This window comes from Diplotaxodon limnothrissa, linkage group LG15 (genome assembly GCF_057381915.1).
Source record: "Diplotaxodon limnothrissa isolate DT_005_m linkage group LG15, D_limnothrissa_male_GT1.1, whole genome shotgun sequence".
Classification (NCBI taxonomy): Eukaryota; Metazoa; Chordata; class Actinopteri; order Cichliformes; family Cichlidae; genus Diplotaxodon; species Diplotaxodon limnothrissa.
The window spans coordinates 17,619,101-17,633,208 of NC_140610.1; positions in this window are offsets into that span (position 1 = coordinate 17,619,101).

Sequence of the window (14,108 nt, forward strand, 5' to 3'; positions counted from 1 at the left end):
ACTTCTATCAAAGTGAAACCCAGTTTGTTCAAGTAATTGCTGGGAAATAAAAATGGCATAAGAGAGTGTGATACTGAAAGTGCTTCAAAGGCAGTGATTGACACTGAGGAGGATAACCTAATCTCTGACAGAAAATTGGGTCACGTTCTTGTGTGAGACGCAGCTAACTACCATTGCAGACAACTCGCAACTTAAAGGAAGCATAAAAATAGAACTGTCTGGCTGAAATCATCAGAAGGTTTTTCGTTTCTCATGGCCTCAGCTGGATTCATCATCTGTCAGTGGTTAATGCTAAAGAAGTACGAACGGAAACCAAACATCACTTTTGAGAAAAACCATAAAAAAGTGTTCTGTGTCTTTGAATCAGATGCAATACCTTGGTGTAAAATTTACTGATAAGGTTATGGGAATAATTTATGTCATAGAGGAACTTGAAAACTGAAAAAAAATCATACATGAGTGACACATGCAGAGAAGCTGCAGGTGTTGTGGTAGGTTGATGTGGCCCAAATGGGCCATGAAAAAAGTGCTTCCATCCAATCAAAAGAAGACATGGAGGATATTTTGTACCACTATCAATATGATGTAGGTGTGCTTTGAAATGTTGGCTTTCCCTTTGGTGTCCTCAGGCAACAAGATTTGTGCTCCATTTGTATTCTTTGGAAAATCCCCTCATAAGGCACCATGTACAGAGGACTCCTTGCACTTGCAGGAAAATACCAATATTTTCAGTTTACTGCTGCTGTGGCTGAGCTTTAGTCATGTTGTCAAGGATTTTGTTATTGTGACTAACGGGGTGGTCAATGTCTAGATGTATTAGAAGCAGTTCAGTGGATTACCACCTACATAAAAACTCTAATGTATTCTGTCATTCGAAAAGCTGCTGAATTTAGGCATGCTAACTAAAGAGTCCCCCCATCTTTTATTAGTCTGAAACTGTCTCTTGTTATGTGACTTGCAAAGATAGTTGAAAAAAACTAAGTAAAACATGCTTCAACATTTTTAATTACAGCAAATTATAGCAGCTGCAATCTAGACTGCAAAAGTTTAATCTTCTTTGCCGTCTTTGTAAGAAGGAGCACATGACAGATTTTTGAGTAACTGAAGTGAGAGAACAAAGTCTGTATTTGTTATCAGCTTTGGTTTATTGTAATCTAAGCAGGAATTGTCGTCACTGGTTACCGTCCTTGTTTTTTTCCCTTTTATGGAAGATAGTATTGGATTTTAGGTGCTGTTTACCAAGTCAGTGGGCACGATCAATTCGGTGGTGCCATTAAGAAGTAAAACCAAAGATAATGATGGAAATGCTATGACAAAGTAGCATGGAAATGTTGTTTAGTCATATAATTTTAAATTTGTGTATTTCATTAAAATAAACAGTAGTTATGTAGCACATTTCAAGATAAATATTACAAGGTACGTGACAATCAAAGACAAAAAGTTAATTTAAAGCAAATTTAAAAAGATTTAAAAAGCTTAGCCTACTTTTAAAGAGATCACTGAGCCCCCAGCTTCTGGGTTCACTGAGAGAGAGTTCAAGAAACTGGCAGCCACCATTTTTAAAACTCTCTCTTCTTTAGTGCTATGTCTTGTATCATGCAAAGCCATCAGGTCCTAACCACTTAACCTCAGGGGACCTCCGGAGCATATATGGATGTAAAAGTTCACTGGCCTAGAATTTCAAAGTGGACCCTGATTTTAATGGAGAGTCAGTGTAACAGAATTATCAAATGTGCGATACAAGGATTTATACGAGTGGATCAGAAGCCTTACAGTAGAACTTCAGATATTTTAAGGAGGTTTTGTTCAGACAAGTAAACAGAGAATAAATCTAAATAATAATATGAAATAAAGGCATGAATGAATAATCTCCAATTCAGTGTGTGATACAAAAGAACTCAACTTACCAATATTTTGTAAGTTTGCTCCTTCTTAAGAAAGACTGAGTCAAAAGTTCACTCAAGGGATGTGTCAAGGGAACCTGGAGTTTCCATTACCTTGGGTTCAAGTTTGTTGGAGCCACAAACAAGGTCTTCTCATTTTTCTTCATTAACTTGACAATAATTGCCAACTATTCAACTTTTATTACAGTACCTATGCAAGTTCTCTAACTAAGAAACGTCTTGGGTCTCATAAGAGAGAGATGATGTCACTTACATAGCAGCGAAAAGAAATGTCCTTCAGCGTGCTTGAAATGTGCTGGATAGGGATCTGGTAAACTCAAAAGCAGGCCCAGCTATACCCACCCAGTAACTCAGATAATCAAGCATAATGTGACGATCAACAGAGATAAGTATAACAGAGCAATGTCCTGCATCACCATACACCAAAATGTCATTGGAGACTCTAACAAGAGCAGTTTCAGAGAAATAATCACCAGAAAAAGATAAAAAAAAATGATCAATAATGTCGTATTTTTCTAGAACAGTTGTAAGCTGCTTCTCAAAACCTTTTCTTGAAACCCAGCAATAAAATCTAATTATAAGGTTGGTATGTAACTAGAATTTTTTTTGAAGCAGGATGATGCCATTCTTAAAATAGACAGGGACCTGACCAGAGTGAAGCATCAGTTTTACTGAGCACACAGGGACTGATAGACTGAAAGGCATTTTTTGAACAAAGACTCAGGTAAAATGTCAAAGGAGCAAGAAGATGCTCTCTTGAAATAAAAAATGGGAGGACTATTATAAACTGGAACCTAAACAGCCAAAAGCAGAGGCTCTTCTAGCAGAAATATAAACCACCATCATATTAAATAAAATCAGTTCATGATTCCAAAAGGCTCCAGCTTAAAAACCAGTTTTACAAAGTCTGGTGTGGAATCGTTCGGCTGCACAGTTTGAAAGCCATAAGTGAGCTGCTGGTGAAGAGTAGAAACAACACTCTGACAACAAAGATAACAGGTAAGACTGTTTGAGGAGTTCACCAAGTCTAGTATAGTATTTTTAACAAGTCCTGCAAACTAAACAACAATATTACTTGCCTATAATGTTAGAAACTGTAGTATCTTTTGTAAAGAGATGATGTAGATTATAGTTAGTCAACAATCAGGATTTAGGTTAAAATATTCAGGGCTAATTGGCTAAGTGGTTAAGGGCTGATAGTGATCATCCATTAAAGAATCTTGACAAGTGGTGAACTAGACTCAATGAAATTAGTTTAAAATCTGCCTTTTAATATGCAGGACTTTGTGGTCAGAGTTCTATTCACCAATCAGGTTTGAGCAAGCTGTTGCGTGCATGGAGGCAAACAGGTCATGAAGAGAGCAGAAAAGGGAATGCCCTAGCTGAAATGCAATCTTAAAACATCATCTATCATCTGAATAGTTGCTCATAGCTTTATTTAGAAAAAAAAATGTAGTGGAAAAACTGAAAGTTGGCCTGTATATCCGCTAGCTACACTCGAAGCCCCAAAAAACTGTCCCTTGACCTCGGAGGCTAAGTCCGCAGATGAGCTGATGGGTTCCCAGAGTGGCTAAAATAGCAAACAGCAGACTTAAAACTGAATCCTTTTGGTTGTGTCACATCCCCAAACTTTATGCAACATCCCCGTTTGGGAAGAATGGTCTTGAATGGAATTTTGATGTTATTTTGATGATGTGCCATTTGTGCCATTTAACTGTTAATTCTAAACAATTTACACTGCTTGTGGGAAGTAATAAAAATAATCTTCCACAAGAAATAAACACTGACTATAAATAACACAAATAGCCTCTTGGGTCAAAGTCTGAGGGCATATAAAGGCACCAAACTACTTCTGCCTTTTCTTGTTATACACAGCTGGTAGTTTATGATGGAAAATGTAATAAATGGTCATAAGTTTACAAACATCATCATGGGCATGAATGTTACGGTAATTGTGGACTTTTCTTCCAAAAAAATAAAAAAATAAAAAAATAAATTGTGGACTTTTCCCAGGGCTGAATGATTGTCCAGCATACATCCTAAATTACTTTAAAAAAAACCCCCAAAAGACCCAACAAGAATTGGTTGCACAGTTTGGAATTTTTTTTTCAATTTAATTCTAACCCAACCGGTAAATAAATATGCGCACAGAATGGGAACATTCTGGTTGGATGATTGACTTCTCTGCAGAGGAGTGGTCTAAGACTTCACTGAAATTGGTTGGTTTCCTGGAGTGGGCCTGGCTTTTTAGCAGTCCACAAATTTCCTTTAGGCTTGAGGTCAGGCCTTTGGAAAGGTCACCTCAGAAGCTTAATCTTAGCCTGCTTAAACATTCCAAACCATGATGTGTATTTGACATCATTGTCCTGCTGGAACACCTAAATTTATCCAGATTTAGGTCATCTAGCTGTTAATTGAAGCGGAAATTGAAGAATTTAGAGGTACTCCTCCTTCTTCATTATTCCATTTTTTTGTGCAACCTAACAGTACCACTGGCAGCAAAACGGCCCCAGAGCATGATGATAATCAGCATGCTTGACAGCAGTTACACTGTTCTTAGGTTTAAAAACCTCACCTATATTCCATATTCCAAATACACCTTTTGGTATTATGGCCAAAAAGCATTTCCAGTTCATGGCAGGCTTGAAACTTTTGGTGGTTCCTAGGTTATTCCTGAACATACGACCTAATTTCCTCACATCTGAGGGTGAGATTTTGGGTCTTCCTTCACAGTTTAGCAAAGTGCTTAGACATTCAAATAACTTGTATAAATGTATAGATCTCCTTCTTAGATCTTCACTGAGTTTTAGGATCTTTCCATTGTTCTAAAAATCTGTCAGTTCAGTCAGTGCTTCCAGAGGAACCCTTTTCATGCTGGCAAAGAGTAACTACCAGTTGTAGTCAATCATGATGACTAATACGGTAAAAGATGAAAGCTATTGTAGAACTATCGGAATATATTTGAGTCTGTATCTATACTTCTGGCTGTGTGTAGATTAAAGGAAATACAAAAATAAATTCAAAGAAATCATTAAAAGCCCCAAAGTACCATGACATTCATGCCCATGATGAGTGTATGTAAGCTCCTGACCACAACTGTAACTTGTTTCAGTTGGTGAAATAAATAACAGAAACTATGGTAAAGAAAAAATAGTTTATATAAGGTTTATATAACAATGACCAGATTGTACAGGACTTTGGTTTTGGTAGAATGTAGTACTGAAAACAAGAAAGGCTGAAGCTGCTTTTAACTACTGATCAGCTATTCTGTGCTTGGCTGACAGAGAGGCCTGAGAACATAAACCCAGAGACTTCAATTACACAATAATTGGGAGCCAGAGACTCAGTGTGATGAGAACATTTGAATGATAATTGCCTTCCTGCTTGAAGCCATGCTATAAAAGAAGGCTTAGGAACATGGACTTCTCTGCTGCGTCACAAAGAAAACTATATTTGTGCATCACTCATCATTTAGGTGTATCCTGTACATGAACAGAAACGTTGCCACAGCTACAGAGGTCTCAGAAACACACCACATAACAATGCAGCATTAAAGGTGATTAGTTCATTTAAATGCACAACAACGTTAATGATAATTTAATATGCTCCTCGTCATTATGCAGCGGTCAAGCCTTATTTTCATTTGAGAAAATGAGTCACTAAGTGGTCCACAGAGCCATTATTGGTATCATTAAAACATTAAATAACAACAAGCACACAGATGTAAATTGAACTCACATACAAACACAGCACAAAAGTTTTTTTTTTTTTAAACAAACAAATGTATAATTTATTTTTTGTAGCCATTACTGGTAATAAGTGGAATCAAATGATGATGTCTAGTTAGCGTGATGGCTAGGCAACTGAACCCAGTTCCTTTAGTGCAGGTGCTGTAGCAGCTCCATTGCTTCCCTCAGTGCTGGTTTCAAATGGGAGGCTGAGGACAGAACAAGTGTGAGTATGTATTAAGGACATGAATAGAGTGGTGGTGCTAATGTGGAGTGCCCAAATGATGGCAGGCAGACAGATGCAAAGTCAGAGATTTTAAAGCAATCACCACTCTTATTCTACTGTAGGCACAATTATAACTTTATTATAATTACTGAATTTAGTACAGCAATAACTTAATGTGTCATGCCCAACACTCAAACTCACTGAGGAACTCAGGAAACTATATTCGCATTGGCTAATAACTTGGAATAGGATATATCCTGGATAATTCTCCTTTCTGACTTTCAGAACGAACATAATTTAAACCAGAATATCCATAGTGTAGTAGCTTATTCGGCTCACCCATCACAAGAAAGAAACCAATGAGAATCTATTGAGAAGGCAAGCGTCGCAAACAGTGATATCCAGAACAAAATAATCTTGTTTCACTAAAACCTGACCATTACTCTGGCAGTAATGACAATGACAAACATAATCATGACCAGAAGCACAGTTGGATCAAAACCTATTAGAAAAAGTCTGAGCATTGCTGTCGGAGGTGCAACGATTCTTGTGAACGTTGAAGGGTTGGACAGACAATAGATGACTAGCTATTTCATAAGCTTATCGTAGGAGCTAAAAACAAACCTAATATTCTCTTCAATGACTTGAAAGTAGTTTTTCTTCCTTTGTTTTCTTTTTTTCTTGGACTTTGCTTTTTTGCAACTACAGGAGGGACTATCTCACTTTTAAAGCCAGCTTTAAACCTTCCTCTCGTGTTAGCTTTCTGTTATCATCTCTTATGTTAGCGGGTCGGTTTTGACCCGTGAATTAAATCAGCTATAAAATATACTAAAAACAATAAGTTATCATCCAATTTGTTTCTCATCTCTTGGTTACCTTGTTAGGCTTCCTTATCCATGAAAATGTTGGTTTTAATACTTTTGGCGTGGGCCTCTGGGTCTTTTTTTGTCACTGTACCCCTCGATTTCAATTTTAAAAAAATTGTAAAATTAACCTCAAGAGAATCATATTAATAAATAAAAGGTTTCTGTGTTACCTGAGTATTACTGAGGGGTATAGGACACATCTCTTAAATAAATCTGTTTTATTGATTTTTTTCATTTTAAGATTAATAACTAAAATGACATCTATGGTGTTACGGGTCAATTTCGACCCATAGACATTTACATCAAGAAAAGACAAAAAAAGGTTGTTTTTTTCAGCAGTAGACCTTTAATATAAACTGAAAAAAAGAAAAAGTCCACTCCTCCTTTGTTTTGGTTATAGCCGTGGGTAATTGTGGGCTTTTTATCACTTCCCAATGATACAGCTTCACCTCAGTTTCCTTTGTGAAGTTCTTGTCCGTGGTCATATCTGGTAAAAAATAAAATAAAATAAAATATCACAGCTGATCCTGCAGTCCAGTGGTCATATGGAGGACCACACATTTTCATTGTTTCTTCTCAGGAGTGCCACTCGCAGCTTTGACTGTGAAAATCTGTACATTCCAGGCATAGTTGGTTTTTGCATCACAGGCTTCCCAGATTTTTCTGCCGTTTTTCCCTGGCTTACTGGGTATATATTGCCGGAAGGGGCATTTTCCTCAAAAAGTGGACAAGACGTTCATCCACTGTCACTGGCCCTGGGATGAACATCAGTGGAAGAAACTGCACCCATCTCTCCCAGACATCCCTGATGGGAGCAAGCTTGTCAGACCTTGGTCTGATCTCTCTGTTGTCAAATCTGAGGACTCTTGAATCAAAATGATATCAAATGTGTGAAGTGACATCGTTGCCCAGAAAATGTTTCTGCCTGTCGATGCATCCCATAGACCAGGGCTGCCCAATCCCAGTCCTCGAGAGCTACTATCCTGCAGCTTTTAGATGCATCCCTACTCCAACACAGCTGAATCAAATGGTTTGATTACCTCTTCAGCATGCCATCATGTTTGGCAAAGGCCTGATAACAAGCCATTCATTTGATTCAGCTGTGTTGGAGTAGGGATGCATCTAAAAGCTGCAGGATAGTAGCTCTCGAGGACTGGGATTGGGCACCCCTGCCATAGACGATCAGTGGCCTCATTGCAGCATCTGTACACTCCAGCAAGAAGAACACCAATGAAAGCATCCAGGTATTCCTCATCATGTCGCCATGGACTTTTTTTTCCTTCAAGGTTTATCATAGTAATGATGATTCTTTCTAGTGACAATGGCATAAATATCTCAAAACATCTCTTGATGTCACTGACTTTGGTCAGAGCAAACCTTGTGATTCCAGGGGTCATTTTGATGACATTTGCAGCAGCTGCCCTGCCATGTACATCATGAGGTACTGAGCTCCAAAAGATCTTACCATTTTTGGACTTGAATCTTTCAGCAGGAGTAGCTTCAGCACCAGCGACCTCCACCTCTGATCAGATGTGTCTGTGTCTTCTGGATGATAGTCCACATTGTCTTCCTCCTTAGAAACCTGCCCATCTGAATCGCTATGCTGCTCTGTGTCCTCTCCTTCATTTTCACCAAAAATATGATCCTGAACTTAGCTCACTGTGAATCTTCTTCTCATTTTTTGTATGCTGCAAATTGTAAATGTGCACTCTGGAAGTCAAATGGCCACTCAAATAGTGAATTCACCTCACATGCCCGTGTTTATTTTGTTTTGTTTTTGTGCAGGTATACTGCAAAAAACATGCAAAATAAGAATCCCCTAAAGCTCATATGATTAGGAGAGGTGCTTGCTGTAAGTGTTTTAGCTGACAGTGCACTTATGATTTCAGTTTTGGCTTTAATTATTGCTTTATACTCATAATATTATACCTGGGTCGAAACCGACCCTAACAACACAAAGGTCATAATTTTAACTAGGGCATTTTATAATTTAGTGAAAATATTTTTTTTTGGTTTTATTTTGTAGAAATAGAGGTTCCTGACAAAGTCAAAAAGCCTTGATACAATAAACAAATCTATGTGGTTTTTTTATGCATTTGAAATTTAAAATGGGTCGGTGCCGACCCTAACACGAGAGGAGGGTTAAGTGGCCATTGGAGAAACCGTAGTTTTTGGCACTTCATTTTTTAGCTTCAGAGGTTGCTGTTTTATCCTGTGGAGTTAACGGTTTGTGCACGGCTGACTCAACTCAGCAGTCAGCACTCGGACTGGAGTACATAACCTGAGGGAGAGCTTTTTTTTTTTTTTTTTTCTCAAATCTCTTTATTTGGTTTTCCAGTGTTCTTTATCATAAAGGCAACTAAGATTCAAATATAAATGATTACATATATACAATAAAAATTAAACAAAGTAAAAACAAAACAAAACAAAACAAAACAAAACAAAAAAAAGCAACAACAAACAACGTTGGACAGAGGATGTTATTTATCGAACTACCAATGAGGCTCAGTGATCATTTATATCTGTACAGTATTGAAGAAATCTATAAAAGGTTGCCAGGTTGAATGGAATTCCTCCAGCCTCCCCTTTAGTAGGAGTTTAATTCTTTCCAGCTGCAAGTGTCTCAATAAATCTTGTATTAACGCTGATGTGGTTGGAGGCACCTTTTGTTTCCAATTTAGTAGAATCAAACGGCGTGCCAGCAGCGTCACAAAACGTATCACATTATTTTGGGTGGCTGATAGGTCTACAACAACCGGCTTCACTCCAAATAAAGCACAGATTGGGTCTGGCTTAAGTGTTTTTTTTAGAATTTTAGACAAGATATGAAAGACATTATTCCAATATGTTGCTATACAGGGACAATTCCAAAACATATGCGCCAGTGAAGCAGGTTGCTGTTTACATCTTTCGCAGGACGAGTTTACATTGGGGAATATTTTTGACAGTTTCAACTTTGATAAATGGAGTCTATGTAGCACTTTAAACTGTAAGAGTCCATGACGAATGCAAACAGAGGAAGAGTGTACATTTTCCTGGGTTTTTGTCCATTGATTGTCTGTAATTCTCGTACCAAGGTCACACTGCCAGGCCTCTCTCAGATTGTCAAGTGTGTCAATTCCATCCAGTTGTAACAATGCGTTGTGAATTTTTGTTATTAGTCCTTTCTTGAGTGGATCAAACTGAAATAAGTTATCTAAGGCAGAGTCTGGGGGCCGACCTGGAAAAGATGGAAAAAGCCTCCTTACAAAGCTTCTGCTCTGTAAGTATTTGAAAAAGTCATTACTATGCAAGTCAAATTTTTCTTGCAGTTGCCGGAATGTGGGAAAAACCTTGTTGATGAATAAATCCTTTATTGAGTGCAGCCCCTTGTGGTTCCGTTGGAGAAATGAAATGTTTGAAAGTGATGGTGTGAATGTTGCGTTATTCATGAGTGGAGTTAGTATGGAAGCTTCCTTCAACCCGAAATGTTTCCTTATCTGTGTCCAGATTTTAATTGTATGAGAGACTAGAGGATTTTTAAAGTCATGTTTAGGGATAGGGAGAGCTGAATAGATCATAGCTTCTAATAAGGAGGGGTAGCAGCTTTCATTCTCCATCGTTGTCCAGTCGGCCCCCTTAGTCCGCAACCAAAACGGCATGGAACGAGCATTACATGACCAATAATACAGACGGAAGCATGGTAACCCCATCCCTCCCTGACATGTCAGTCTCTGCAGGTAGCTTTTCTTGATTCTTGGATTCTTTCTGTTCCATATGAAATAGGATATTAAGGAGTCTAATTTATTAAAAAAGGCTTTATTAATCACAATAGGGATACACTGAAATAAAAATAAGAATTTGGGAAGAATATTCATTCTAACAATGTTTATCCTCCCTGCTAGTGAAATTGGTAGATTAATCCATTTGTCTATGTTATTTTTGGTTTCATCATATAATTTAGAGAGATTGTGTTTAAATAAACCATAATAATCCTGAGTGATATTTATTCCAAGATATTAGAACTGATTAGAAACCCGAAATGGTAAGGTATTGAAACAACTTGGGTTACCTATTGCTTTAGAGTTGACTGGGAATAGCACACTTTTAGATAAATTCAATTTGTATCCTGACACTTCTCCAAAATTCTGCAAAATTTCCATGATTACTGGGACTGATTTTGCAGGGTTAGAAATATACAGTAGTAAATCATCTGCATAAAGCGAGACTTTATGTTCTGCTTTTCCCCTTCTGATCCCTGTATATTCGTCTGTTGAGCGCAGTAGAAGAGCTAAAGGTTCAATAGCCAATGCAAAAAGCAGAGGTGAAAGAGGACAGCCTTGTCTTGTTGAACGATTCAGATCGAAATAGTCGGAGTGGACATTGTTTGTTTGTACCGACACTTTTGGTTGGATGTATAGTAGTTTAACCAGAGAAATAAATTAAGGGCCAAATCCGAACCTCGACAGGGTCGAGAAGAGATAATCCCACTCGACCCTGTCGAAGGCCTTCTCCACGTCCAAAGAAAGCAAAATTTCAGGATTAGGATTATGCTTGTCTTGCGTATAGATAATGTTTAAAAGTCTTCTAATATTAAAAAACAGCTGCCTGTCTTTAATAAATCCTGTTTGGTCCTGAGATATAATTGTTGGCAGAACCGTTTCCAGGCGTGTTGCCAAAATCTTTGCAAGTATCTTATTATCTACATTAATTAAGCTGATCGGTCTATATCAGTGGTTCTTAACCTTGTTGGAGGTACCGAACCCCACCAGCTTCATATGCGCATTCACTGAACCCCTCTTTAGTGAAAAATAAAATGTGATTTTTTTACTGGTGCACAAAATGAGCCATGGCGAAGGCTCTGCCGAACCCCTGAGACCGACTCACCGAACCCCTAGGGTTCGATCGAACCCAGGTTAAGAACCACTGGTCTATATGAAGCCGGGTCTAAAGGATCTTTTTCTTTTTTATAGATCAAAGAGATGCTTGCCTGATATAGAGTCGGCGGTAGGGCTTTTTTGTCCAGCGCCTCATTATATACTTCTAGTAACAGGGGTGAGATATGGTCTTTAAAGGCCTTGTAAAATTCCGAAGTATAACTGTCTAGACCCGGAGCTTTGGAGTTCTGTAAATTATCTATTGCTTGCTGTATCTCTTGTATAGTTATGGATTTTTCGAGTTGTTCTACTTTGTCTGGGTTGATCACAGGTACACTAAACTTGTTAAAGAACATCTCAAATAGTGCGGGGTTCTTTTTTGATTCTGAGGTGTATAAGTCTACATAGAAACTTTTGAATAAGGGAGAGCTTTTGAGGGCTCTTTTGACTTGTAAATTTTAAGTTGTTTTTTTTTTTTTTTGACTAGTTTGAATGTTTTGGTCTTGTCTTCATTTTCATCCCGTTGGTCTGCTATTACCCCCTGAACACACTCTTTCTTATATCACATCTCACTGACTTTCTGGGGTGTGTGTAACAAAGGACAGCTCAGCAACAGGGTTTTTCTTTGGTCTATGATATTTGAAATGTGTCTCTTGCGGTCTCAATAAATAAAAGAAGCCTGTGTGACAAGTGGAAGGCAGCTGTTTGGGAGCAACAGGGCCAAGAGACCCAATTTTTCCACCCAGCTTAGCTCAGCTTGCCTGGCAGCCCAGAAAAGAAACTGTCACAGTCGTGTGCCTCGACAGCCTTTTCTTTTTCTTTTAGTGTGAGTTTAAGTGAGTCAAAGCAATTACCTCGGCCTGAAACCCATCAGCAGGATGTCACGTGACTCTTTTATTGTATACAAGCGATGACTAAATGGTAATTTCGTCAAACCTTTAAAGATAAATAATGGAAATTGCTTGGACTTTCTTAGTGAGCTAGCTTACGCAATCACACTCAGCCCTTCAGTTTTAAGGGTTGTTCCTCTGAGTGCAGAGTTAGTGTGTAGGTGTGAAAATGACAGGTGTCATCTCTGTTAGTGTCAGGTCATCATGGTTACATCTGAAAGCTTGACATTTCTTCAGCAGTCTTTCCAAAATCCTCAGTGTTCTCTGTGCATGTTATAGAACTAGCTGTTAATATGTTTAGGATGTATTCTTCAAAGCTTCAGTGTCATTTAAATGTGCATCAATGCAGACTTGGCCCCAGAGCTCAGCTGGCACCTTTTGTTCGCAGTCCTCACCTGTGCCTCTCGTCTTTCATCAGTAATATATTTTTGTTGATGCATAAAACCTGACAGGTTCTGTCAGAGGTGATGGTGGTGATGTAGAACCGCTTAGACTCCTTTTTCCTACTCAGAAGGACTCTGTTTCTCTCCTGTCTAAAGTGCAGATGTGTTTACATTTTAAAACAACACCTGATGTTTCTGTGAGTAAAAAAAAAAAACAGAATACACTTCTAACTGGAAAGGTAAAGATTTGTGTTTTTCATACCTTTGGCACTGCAGTCTACAGTTTCATCACATAAAACCTGATCTTCTTTGGGTATTGTGTGCAGTAGATTTTCTACTGGATCAAAGCTTTTCTTTGAACATTGGCTGCTTTTTCAATCATTTTCAGTCCAGTCCTTGTACCCAACCATTTAATGATGACTTTTTTTTTGCTAAGCTAGTCTAATCACTCTTTAACCCTAGCCTAATCATCAACTTAATTAAGCATATTAAAGGCACCTATTTGAAAAGACAAACTGGTGTTGTGTTTATACAAATTTTAAATTGTAATTTAGAAACTTTGCTACTAGCAGCCAAGTGCAAAAAGGCAAAATGTGTTAAGCTGGATCTACAAAAAATGCCAAAGATTGCACAGTTTGTATATAACTTTCTCTTCACCCCTTCAACAGACAGGTGACCTACAGTTCATCTATATGTTTCAGCCCTGACTGCTGGGATAGGTTTTATCGGATTCGTTGACTCAAATAGTGGATGCGATGCCTTCTTAACAGAGGAAAACAAAAAAGGAAACAAACCAAATACAGAGGATATTTCAGTCTGCTGAAGAATGTCCCGTCTTGAGCAACTGTTGCAAAATCCCTGTACTCTTGGACTGATACACCATGGAAATGCTGAAATGCTGGTGGATCTGTCCCAGCTGTGTTTCAGAAAAAAAGAATGTGGACTTTTGGTCAAGCCTCTTATGTGTGGTCATAAACTGTCTATTGAATGGCCGTGTGACGAAATGCATTTCCGTTTTTGGCTCTTTTCTGTCGGCCTCATTTTTCAGTGCTGGAGGTTTAGTTTACATTTTACTTCTTGTTTATCTTCAGAGTTTAATTTCCTGACATTAACGCAAGCAACTAAGAATCCTCAATCTCATGTTTCAGTCTCATCTCAAGTGTCACGTGAAAAAACAAGTATTAGAAACAATCCACAAAAATGAGAGGCAACATTTTTTTCTTTCATTTTTGTATGTATGTTTTTTTCTTTTTTT